This window comes from Pipra filicauda, unplaced genomic scaffold, assembly GCF_003945595.2.
Source record: "Pipra filicauda isolate LSUMZ 115617 unplaced genomic scaffold, ASM394559v2 scaffold147_size4022426_pilon, whole genome shotgun sequence".
In the NCBI taxonomy this organism is placed as follows: Eukaryota; Metazoa; Chordata; class Aves; order Passeriformes; family Pipridae; genus Pipra; species Pipra filicauda.
In genome coordinates this window covers 2115022-2127606 of record NW_024103962.1, presented here as the reverse complement: position 1 = coordinate 2127606, position 12585 = coordinate 2115022, and the positions used below count along the sequence as shown (strand labels likewise).

General features: G+C 37.1%; 1 long non-coding RNA gene across 1 annotated transcript; it reads right to left on the bottom strand.

The window, feature by feature from the left end:
* Window positions 1-8577: 8577 nt before the first annotated feature.
* On the bottom strand, window positions 8578-10908 carry LOC120322728. Its single transcript, XR_005562596.1, has 3 exons — window positions 10789-10908; window positions 9224-9334; window positions 8578-8624 (listed from the first exon to the last, which is right to left on the bottom strand). It is a non-coding gene; the product is annotated as an uncharacterized LOC120322728 (long non-coding RNA).
* Between the last annotated feature and the right edge of the window lie 1677 nt (window positions 10909-12585).

Below are 12585 nucleotides of genomic sequence, written 5' to 3'. Positions count from 1 at the left end.
AGGGCCATATTGTGTCATTGATTTTTAAGCAGAACTCCCCATTTAAATCAATGGCAAAATCTGCTTAAAAAAAAAATCAATGGCATGATACGGCTCCAGGACATTAGAATGAAATTCTTATATTCATGACCCAGATAACAAATCAGAAGGCCATAAAACCCCTGCTGTTTCTTAAAACTCATTCGGTGCATCAATACTTGTAAACTAAATAGTGCATGGAAACGAACATACTTTAATAGAAGGATATTGAAGATCAAAATATTTAGCTATTTTTGGTTGATTGTACTTTCATAAATTATCCCCAGCGTCTCAGCTCTTGACACATTGCTTAGGATTTGAGCTCACCTCTCTCTTTTGATCCACAAAAGGTAAATTGATATCACTATCCTACTGTTGTCTATTCTAAGACAATGCTTCTCCATTTTCCTCAATTTGAAATTAATTTTTTCAGGTCTGTCAAATTTTATAGTACTGGTTTCCAAATGGACATGATGAAAGTGATCTCTCTGACGCACTGGAATTGGCATACTTTGTAAAATCTTAGGCTCAGAAACAAAATCTGTAGTTTAGCTATATTTTTTATTTTAATCTGCAACATAAGAGTTCAGCACACTACTGTGATTTGATGGGAAAAAAAGCGCATAAGAACAGTGAAATCCCTTCATTTTGGCATTAGCATTAATACATTTTTTATAGCACCACTTATTTCTCAATTTGGAAAACTAGAAAAGTTTATGATGCCCATGAACTACTGCTGAATACCTCAGGATGCCCTAATTTCTCAGTCACACTGACAAACTTCTGGTGCAGAAAAAACATGAGGTTCTAGCAAAGGAGGAAAGTCAAACTGCCAGAAATTTGACAGAATAGAATAAATGATCAAGTGAAATCGAGGGGCACTAATATCGTTATCCAGAAGAGAGTAAGGGGTGACTGAAATGCAGTGATGTGCCATCAAGTCTTGATTCTGCTGTGAATTTCAGTTTTATTTGGTTAAGTAATTTAGCTTATTTTTGACTATTCTCTTTATAAATATTATTTTTCTCTACAAGTAACAGTTTTCTATCTCATTGCTATTTGCAAAGGACTTTGAGAAATTGCAGTAGAATTCCCTATAGAAATCTAAATTGTGTATTTCAATTAATTCAACATAATTAAATCACATTCAGCTTATAAAGTACCATTTGTATACTTGCACATTTCATCTGTGAATACACTTGCTTCTGAACCTTAACAGATATTAATGCTGTTGGAGAATTATTTTCCCAAATGTTGTCTTTGCTGCAGTGTTAGATGGAAGTTTAAGTCCTGTAAGGCCAGTAAACTACTCTGCACAAATACCTCCCCACACACATCTCTTAGGTACTAGGTGCCACACAGAAAGGCACAGACTGAAGTGCTGCAGACAAGTGTGGGTTGAGGCTCTATGCAGGGTGGAGATGAGAGCAGTTCAGCAGAGCTCCCCAGCATGCTGGACCAGTCAGTTCTCATGCTGGACCAGTCACTCCAAGTATCTGGAGTGCTGCTTCAAACCCTGGTTGTCATCACTTGAATTAGGACATCCGGGATAGAGTAGGCAATGAGACAACTAACAGAGTGCAGGGATTCGCTTAACAGTTTCAGAGATTAGTGTAGCAGCGAATTTCCCCTCTCTGCAGAGGGGATTCCAGCTGACTATTGCACGTGCACAGACCATAGTCAAAATATACTTCAAATGTGTAAATCAGATAGCGTTCGTGTCAGAAACTAATAGCAGAAGATTCATCAGCCACACTACCCCTCCAGTCTATGTAATATGGAAGTGCAAGTTTTACTTCAGATTGTTCTCATATTCTGATAGAGCGTACATGTAACAGCACATGAAACCTCTATGAAGTATTACAGGTTCAGAATAACCTGGCAGTGGGTTCTGTACTTCACTTCCTCTTCTTGGATCAAAAGTCTTCACACTACATGCAGAAAACCTATTCAACAGCAGGCAGAGAAGTCACAAAATGCTTACATATGTCAGTGATGAAGACAGAAAACACCCTGCCTAAAACAGGTCTACTTTTTATTTCATTTCTTACTCTACTTATTGATTTTCTGACTATTTTTTCTACAGAGCTGACCCATCACAGGAAGTGCAGAACTCTCTGAATCAAGGTACATGACATATAACTACGGTTGGTATTAGTTTTCTGAGGCCAGGACTCACATATTGACAGCTGACTTTTATCTAGGTAAAAGCTCTCTGTGTTACATGATTTCCTTTCTCCAATACACTTCCTTTTCCAAAGAGCTGAAGTCCATCTGCAGAGAACTGTGCTAACTGAGAAATCTATTTTCTGTTTGAAAGGGCGTTTGTGTGTGTGTAAACCTACTGGTTGTAAACAAAAAAAGAAACCAACAGTGTTTACATTACTGATAGGAAATAACGGTTTATTAATTAAAGTGAGAGTACACATGTATCTAAACAGTAAGTCTAAGCTTTCCATTTGTATTCACATGAATCCACAGGACTACTGGAGTGAGGAGGGTCTGTTCATCTGACTACAGATTATAGGTGTGATCTGCCCAATTTGATCTGAAAAATAAAGTGACCCTAAGAGAATTTTTAAGGTAATTCACATTCTGTCACAGCTACAGCTTCACTTCTTTGGCACATATAAAATCTCATTATTAGTTGGACACTCTGCCTGCAAAACACTATTCACCCCTGAAAACCTTCCCCTGTGATAGAATATTCTTCTTTATGACTGTTTATTTTTTCAGTCTGTCTTCTGCCCTATTAGGAATACAGTAAATAAAGGTTCTGTAATTTATGGTCTTGCAAGCATATGAGTGATATTTAGTGTATAAAAATATTTCCAAAAAAGTGCCACATCAGTGAAATCTTGTTTCTGTTGATATTTGTATTTGAAATGGCACAGCCTAACCTAGCCATGATGACATCCAATATATAATTATAAAATAATTATTAATGCACGGATTTCAGAGTTATTATCTAGTATAAAAGTCGTAATATATTGGAATAAAGTTTGTAGACGATTAATTATCTTTGTCCAGAGTCTCTCTCCACTGTAGAATTTTATCATGACTCCATTATTCAAAATGCCAGCTAATAATATTAATATGCCTCGCCACATTAGTTCCTAATATTTGCTTACCGTCTGTGAATACAAAAAGAAATTAGATGTTAGAGACAACAGCAAATCATCTCAAATGCTTTAAGCAGAGCGATGAGGACTTAGGGACCAAGTATATAAGTGAATATTCTTACACACATAGGTAGTTCCTCTGAATTTTCAGGAATGTCTGTGATAACAGACTCATAGTTCAACAGACAGCACTATGGACTTCATCTGCATTAATTTATTATTCCTAGCAACAAATGATTAAACCAATTTTCTGATTAATCAAAACTGTGCTATGTAACCATCCATGTGAGATCAGAATTTTTAATCACTCTGCACAGGCTGTAGCAATATGAAGAACAAGACTGAAAAATCTATTTTATAAGAAATATTTAGCAAATAATATCTAAATCTCATTCAGAGCTCACGTCACTGTGAAGTATCAGTTATTCCATAATTGCACACCTGAAGCTTTTTTGCTACTCTCTTTGAAGCCTTGTCCTAGCAACAGAGAAACTTGACTTAAAATTACTACAAATCCTAATGAGTGTGGCTATTTCTGTGATATCAAGAGCAGATAGACAGTCATCATCTTTTCATGACTGGAGCTATGAAAGGAGAAATTGGAGACAACAGAACGGTCAGGAGTATCAGGCCAGATTTCAGAATTTACAGGTATGCTCTGTACTGTTGAACCAGTCACTCTCTGATGTAGGTCAGTACTTCGTCTTCATGGTCATTCACACTGCAAAAGTCACTAGCAGTTGCTCAAGATGCCATTAAAATGTGTTTCTGCATACGCATCCTGTTCATGATATGAACATAGTGGGATACCACCTAAAGATGATGAGGCCCAAGGTGATATCTGTCACTCCCTGTGCTCTCATGTGTGGTTTCTCTGCCAAGAAATTCTCCCAGCAGCAGTGTGATTAAGCAGCAGCAGAGCTGGCACAAGCTGGCTTCATAAGAAATGGCAAATGAGTCAGCCCACATTTAAATCACAGAAGGCTCCTTATTTCCAGCTCCTGCGAGACTGACTGGCTTAGTGATTTCAGGGCTCCTACTGTGGTTAGTCTTTGACAACAACTAGTTAGAAGCCTGTCATCAAGATCAGAAGGGAGACTATGTGTTTCCTGGTACTCCTGCCTGTGACATGTCTATTTGCAAAGCAGCAGTGGCTCATTCGGAAGCACCACTAGTTACATTTGAGACAATAGTATCAAGACTCACACGGTATGTTTGGTAGGGCAGCAATCAGTCACCCAATAGACTGACTTAGCCCGAGGTGTTCACAGGAGTGCCTACCCTAAGGTTATGGGAGCCAAAGGCCAGGCCTGAATTTTGACCTCTGCTTCCTCTAAAGGAACAGAAAGTATAGAAAAGGGACTGTCTGGAATATCTAAATCCCTGTGCACACCTTGTGAGCATAACAGTGAAAGTGGTTGAATGACCAGCTGCTCGCTAAGACTTGATGCTGTAAAGGTACTTTGAGACCGGGGGTAGCTGGTGCAAGACAAACCTGCTGTCTCAGATTAAAGTACTGGAAGGAGGACTATTTGAATTTGGAATGTTAGGAGAAGTGCAATGTTCAGGTGAACTTGGTGAGGAATGGTTGAGGAGTCAACTAAGTTGAGAGTAATAGATCTCAAGTATCCCTTAAAAAAGGGAAAATGTATTTATTCCATCACTTGAAAAATGCACGAGTACTGCTACTGCAGGTGTTACTTCATTAGTTAGGTAATGTATAATTAATCTATATAAAAAACATGCAACTATATCTAAAGTGCACTGAAATTAAACCACTGTTCCTGCAGAAGGGGATATTATGAAGTAGCATTACTGTGTTAATATTCTTTTATAAGGTTGAGCTGTTAAATCATAATCAAAATTCCAGCTCAAATTGCAGAATTACTGTAAGAAATCATTCTTACGGAATCTCTTAAAAAAATTGCATAAAGAAATTACAGGCAGAAGAGAGTCTATCTTTTCTGTATGGTACAAGATGACCCTTTACGGTACTTGACCAATGACATTGTCTAGTCTCATTTAAAAGTGTGCAATGAAAGGTTATTCAATAAAACACTATGTTCAGTTGCCTGAAAGCTTTGCTCCCAAACTTTACCTGCAAGTGTCTGTGTCTTTGGGCTTTTCTGCTGTGGAAGCAGACAAAATAGTTTTGTAGGTAAAGCATTTGGTTCTTCCATTCTACTTTCAATTATTCTCAATTGAGATGCTGAAGCGTGTCCGAGAAGAGCAATGAAGCTGGTGAAGGATCTGGAGCACAAGTCTGATGAGGAGTGGCTGAGACAGCTGGGGTTATTCAGCCTGGGGAAAAGGAGGCTCAAGGGGCACCTTATCACTCTCTATAACTATCTAAAAGGAAGTCGAAGGCAGGTGGATGTCAGTCTCTTCTCCCGTGTAACAAGCAGTAGGATAAGAAGAAAAGGCCTCAAGTTGCACCAGGACAGGTTTAGATTGGATATTGGGAAAAATGTTTTCACCAAAAGGATTGTCAGGCATTGGAACAGGCTGTCCAGGGAAGTGGTGGAGTCATCATCCCTGGAGGTATTTAAAAGACATGGAGATGGGGAACTTAGGGATATGATTTAGTGGTGGACCTGGCAGTGCTGGGTTAGTGCTTGGACTTGGTAATCTTAAAGGCCTTTTCCGATCTAACCAACTGTATGACTCTGTGATTCTAGCTAAGTCTGTTTTCTTAGTGCTGGAAAAAATTTTGTTATAAAACAAACGCATAAAAAACCTTTGTGTGTCAAACGTTAAAGGAATTAATCATAAATGCCTGTCTTTTCTGTTCATAATTAAAAAAAAAAGGCTTAGGTTACCTGAAAGGATGAAATCATTTACAGAACAAGTTACCTAATGGTACTACAATTTTCTAATTAGTCACAGGTTCAAATGATATCAGTATTGGTTTATGCTTCAGGGCATGAACAGCACTGAATTAACTGAATAAACTTATTATAAACTGGTAATTAATGATAATTATAAAATGGAAAGAAGAAGAGTGATATGATTGGCTAATAAGAGTGATGAGTGCTGAAATTAATACGACATAATTTCCTGCTCACTACATGTTAGCCGTGTAAGTAAATTAACATAAGCTATTTTAAAGCATTTTATAAGAAAACTTTATAACTTCAATGAGGCATTATGACATATTAGTTCATGCCTAGTTGCATCGATGGTAATCGGCTAGTATTAGTTTATGCCTAATGTGTTGGTTGAATATTGCCAATAAATCTGGACATGAAAGAATTCACACAAAAATCATATTTAAGGTATAATATTCTTTTTAAAAAATCTGAAAAAATAAATTCTGCAATTACTGATAAATTTTCTGAGCTAGAAATCAGAGAGAAGAGGACAGTACCAAACTAATCAAGGTAATTATCTATGTACCATGGCTCCACTAACCAAAACTGGAAAAACACGGTGACATTCCTGCCAAATCCTTTCAGAAAAGTGACAATCTGGTAGAAGCAAGAAACTAGTGCAAAGTTTTGTATGCATTTGATTTTAGATTATATATCTCAAGTCATTCTTACAAAGCTGTGCACTTCAAGTACCAAGAGCAGGTATTTAATGAACTGTAAATGACTTATTTGCATACACTTTTCAGAAGTATAAAGGTACCATTAACTTACTGCTGACCAGCCACCTGAAGTGAGTAGGAGAGAGATCTTGACTTGCTGGGTCACTGGGCAGTACTCATAATCATGTTTTTTGCCTTAGTGCTTCATTGCAATATTACATTGACTATGGTGTCATGTTCCACTATAGTGCTTGAGTCATGTCTATTCTGCTATAGAACAAGAAGGACTATTTGGGTTGCTTCTGTGGATTACTCCATTCTGTAGCATTTTCATGGTCCAAGGAATCTCAGGTAGAGCAGAGCAATAATCAGAATATTTTCTGTTCTGAAAAACATGTCTTCTTGATGCCAAAAACATTTTATCCATTTGTACCAATTTTTGATGATTGCTACTGCCAAAAACTAAAGACAAATAGAAAGCCCTCTGTAAAAGGGATGGACAAAATAGTCCATTTCAATATTCTCTGGATCAGAAACAGATGTTTCAAAGTACACAATTTTATTTCACAGCTTTCTATATGAAACTGTTCATCTTTCAGTTTGAAGCAATGTTTCATTCAGGAACAAACTTGAAGTTTCTATGAAAAAAAAAGAAAGTAAAAAAACCTCAAAAATGAAGCATTCTATTCATCACAAATTGACTTCCCACTTCTCAATTTACAATTATTATTTTTGAGAAAAATTTTTTGCAAACTACACAAATTGATTATTTACACAGTTCTGACTCTCAGACTGAGAAATGTAGAAAACAACAGCACTTTTAGTATACATCATGTTGCTCCTAAGGTGGCTTTATTATCTCTGCTACACTCATCAGAGGAGAGGCACAAACATTCAAAAAGTTGTGGTTTTTCACTCTTTAGCACCCTGACCTCCAAATCTCAATGGAGTTACTGGCATATCAGTATACAAATGTAGGCAACTTAGCAAATGCCACATAGGAAACCTCAGGAAACCTCCTATGTTTTATCTCCTCTGAAAAACAAAGCTGGCATTCTTCCAGAAAAAGGTCTTTCTTTACAGCACCCTGATTCATCCCCGGAACAAGTTCCCTATGGAAGGAATTGGATGAAAACTTTACCGCACTAAACAATTAAATGTTAGAAGACATAAATAAAAGACACTAAAGTTAGATTGCAAGAAATCTTATTTCTGCTGTTCTAAATTTGAGTTCTTTGATTCACCATCTTCATGCCGTGTCTCTGAATGGCTTGGTATTGCATTTCCTGTGTAAGGTATATATCAAAGGTCTGCTCTTTCTCTATTGAACTTTCAGGCAAGTCTTACACATTGGATCTGCAGATGTGTATGTAAATTCGAGGTAACTCTGCAACATTCTCCTTGTTTTACGGTGTTCAGTGCTCAGGTTTTCTGAGTGCATCCACTTGTGGATATGCAGATCATGCATGAACCATTTTAGAGACTGAGAACCTGGCCTCTACTTCATGACTAATTAATCTCCCCAGGGGTTGTCACCGATGCACAAAATTGTGATTTCAAAGAATTTATTGCAAGTAAATGCATATTGAGACACTGAACCATCATGTTTTTAAAGACTTTTTGAAATCTTTTGCAGGAGGAAAGACACTTCGGGGTTGAGCAGTGAAAAAAGCAGCACTGAGAATATAGGTCAAGACATTAATATAAATTTGATCACTTCCTTTTTATTCACCAACATTCCTCACAATAAATCAGATCACCTCCTCACCCGTACACCCCCCGCACACTTCACCCTTCCTGTCCTGATTTCGGATCACCGAATGTAAATCTGTGACAAGGGTATCTATATATAATATTAATGGTGCTGAGGAGTGTTGGTGTGAAGCGTGAGTACTTGCCAAGTAAGGAGTGATCAGAGCAGAGCTGTTCATCCTCTGCAGCATGCTCTACATCATCTGCAGGACAAATGTAACATCATTAGGCAAAAAAAGGCAGCCATTCTACAAGGAAATGGCTAAGTTGGAGGTACCAATCAATCTCACCAAGCGAGGTTCCCTGTGATACTGTCAGAAGCAACAGACAAAACGGATTGCAGTGTAGATCACAGGGTGGTCAAAAAAAAAAAAAAAAAAAAGAAAAAGCCAGGAAAATACTCCCCAAACAAAACAAAACCAAAATTCCCCTTCTCCTCTACCCCTTTCCCTGTTCCTTCCCCCACTTCCTAAGATTAACTCACGTAACCAGTTGTCCCTGAACTGAACCAATTTGCCAGGCAATCCAGGCTTGGCTGCTTTAAGCTGAAAAGCACAGGACTAAGCATTGATGTTTAGCTGTTAATTTAATAAGGCATAAGGTAGCTGCTGAAGGCAGGCTCTATCAGTATTGCAATGGGTTGTATTAAAGTCAATAGACATGAATTGTGAGCTTAAAAGAGTCATTACCAGGCTCCTGTAAAGAAGTTACAATAAATAAATAAAAAGTAAGCTAAAGCAGTTCCAGTTATCATCATTATTTAAACTCAAATTGCAATTAAATCATTTTCTCAGATACTTACAAGACATATTGACTCTTTATCTTGATAAATGTCTGCTTTCAAGTTACAGTTTTCTCCATATCTAGGGCCTGTACACTCACATGCTGAAGTCAATGGGAGTATTTGTGCTGCCTGCAATGGACAGCGAAGGAGACCAAGCATGAGACCAAAGCAAGGCAATAGCAGTCTTTTTGTATGACACACATTCAGCTTGCTTTGCTGGTGAACGGTAAATGCAACTGTGCAGATTGTATAATGAAATGTTTCCCCAAGTCCTCTGTATCGCCTAAAAAGATATTTATTAGTAAACAATGAAGGAGATAGAGGGCATTAATTTGTTTCCCATGGATAGCTAATTTAAAAAATAAAAGGACTTGTAACAATATTCGCAACATAGAAGTTCCGTTGTTTAACCACAGTTGATGTTTCTTTTAGCAGGAATTTATTTTTAGAATCAGCAAGGGTTAAATCTACCATTCGCTGTTTCTGTTCTTCTATCAAGGTCAGAATGAGCAGGTAGCCCAGTTCACAGTTTGCAGGACTAATAAATCTTTCCAAAGGTCAGCATCTGCAGTCATTATCAACTAATCAGTTTTAATTTGGTTTTTAATATATAAACACTTGGGATCATGTAGAAAACATCATGCATGTTGTTTAAATCTGATAATTTTTTTAAAAAACATCACTTGTTTTAGTCAGTTCATTAATATTTTAAATAAAGGAAATCAATAGGTGCATTAAAGCTGCTTACCTTCAAGTCTTCCTTGTTTTCACAAAATATTAAAGATAACAGTAAATAGGTACACTTTTTTTTTCAGTGAGGCTTTTATTAGAGCTGCTACCTCTCTTATGAGACTAATCAGATCAACTGCGGTGTAAAGCAGTATACATTGATTCACTTGAGAACTGACTCGATCCAACTGACTTTCAACTTTTGCAAACACACTGTTTACTGTTTAGGCTATTTAAATCTAGAGGGGTAAGATCAGCAATGTGAAATGTCATTGTACATTTCCAAACAAAGAGTTTGAAAACCTTTTGAGAAAGGTATTTTTAAAACACAGCTCTTCAGGAGTTCCAATTTAACTTATTTAGTAGTGTTAATTATTTCCACTATTGGTCATGCTTTCTCACCAGAACTAACCTTTAAGAATTCAGCATAATGTCACTCTGTGACTCTTAAGAGCCAACAGGATTACAAGTGTTAAATTGAAAAAGGATCTCAGTCTGGTATGCCACTTCATTGCCACGTTATGCACCTAAATTTCAGATTAAGATTTTAAAAAATATCTGCCTAGATGCTAAGATCCTAGAGGTTCTTAAATTTGATGATCCTCATTAAACATTAAGCTATCTTTCCACTTACGATAGTTGTGCCTGCACTCACACACCCCTTGAAGTCCTAGGACTAAATGAGAGTGGGTGGTGCAGGTGATCTCAGCTGCTAAAGAGGGAGATTTTTTGCTATAGCTGAGGCAGATCCTGCGCTCACTGGCACCTACTTTAGTTAATGCTATTTTGTGCTCTTTGTTTCCACATTCACTGATGTCACTTGTCTGAGATCTGTTTTCTTACACCTGCCTTACCTTTCATGGACACTTGCTCCCTGTGTGGGCTGTGTGAGGTCAGGGTGTCCTCTCCCTGGAGGAAAAGTTGGGGTTACTGGGCAGCACAGCTTTTCTGTCTTCTGAAGTTGCAGTCTGATTTGTGAATGGGCACACAGACCAGAAAATTACTTTCATGAGCACTGACATCTTGCAGAGTCCTAGTACTATGCAAATATTGTAAAATTCAATTGTTATCAGCAAAAATATTCAATATTAATCTACTTCTTACATTTTCCAGAATGGAATAATACTATTGAAGGAACTCAAGCATCTTTGTTTCTTTTCCAAATTAACTTTTAAAGCAAACAATACATTTTTAAAATATAACATATCTATATTATACCCGAATATTTTAAAGAGGGTTTTTTTAGCCATATGTTGATATTAGATTTTATTGTAATATAAAAAACAATGGATGATCTACCTACATAATAATTTCTAACTTTTCTAGCCTCTTTTCAGCTGAAAATACTTCAAATAAGTGTTGTCATTGCAACATTTTGCAGTGGGTTACACTCTATTGCAGGAACAACATCTGGGTGTAGCACCTTTCAGCTTATGATCTATTAAAAGTGACAACAATCTTGGACTTTGGTAGATGTGTATCTAACTAGATGGTGGGTAATTGACTATGCCCCTATGACCTGATCAACCACATATGAAAAATGTTAGAAACATTTCCTTTTGATATAAAAAGGAAATTGATTAAACTAAGAATTTCCCAAAGTTTTACCTACTGTTCATATTGCAATAGGCCTGTCCCATTGATGCCAGGGATATTCAGGGATGTTCTATGGGATTGTATATGATCAGGAACTACTCTATTAATGAAATGTTATTTACTCAAAGTCCCTTGTTAGAACATGGAAAACCAGCAGAAGTAGCAAAAATTAAAAAGACTACAATCTTATTACAATGTCAGAATAATAAGAATATTAATAAGAATATAAAATAAGAGCTCTGCAGTTACCCAGGTAAGGCTGACACTGCAAAGAATGCTGGAGCCTTCAGCAGCTAAAGCTGACTGGGACTTTGATGAACGCACAGAAAAGTTGGTGTCCTCAGCTACACAAAGCCATTCTTCAAGCATTGTATCAGATACAGAGGAAAAGCAGCATCATCTGAATTTCTGGGACCATTTTCTGGAGCAGCCTAGGACTCTTGCAGAGGTGTCTAGTCTGTGTGTTAAACTTTTCAGACTCATACTTGCCAAGTGTAATCAAATAAACTATCCACAGATGCTACAGCTTCAGAAAATTGCCACTTTCCCAGTCTGTATTATTCACACTTTTCCAGTTTTCATTATTCATAACTGTAGTGGTAAAATACTTCTTACATATTATTTAGACAATATGTGTCATGAACAGGCAGCAGCTGAACACTCACTGGGGAATCTAACACTCAGGAAACTATAACTCTGTTGTATCCAGAGAGAGGGAGCCTTAACTTTGTGTGTGGCAAACTGGATACTTATTGGCTCTGCATATGTCTCAGGTATAAGGATGCAAATTCCGTAAATTCAGTTGAAATAATGCATGAGTCAGTAGGCTACTGAATGAGCTGCATGTGTCACAGAAGTCATTAAATCCTTGAATGAGTGAGGTTTTATCATTGTGGAGAAACTAATGGAGGAACATATTATGAGAAGTTAGTTTAGTCCACGTGGAAGTGCCTCACTGCAACACTTATTTCTTATCTTCAGATAACTAAGTGTATTTTATACAGGGAGATATTACCAAGGTTGATTTTGAATAATTTATTCAAAGGGATGGTCTT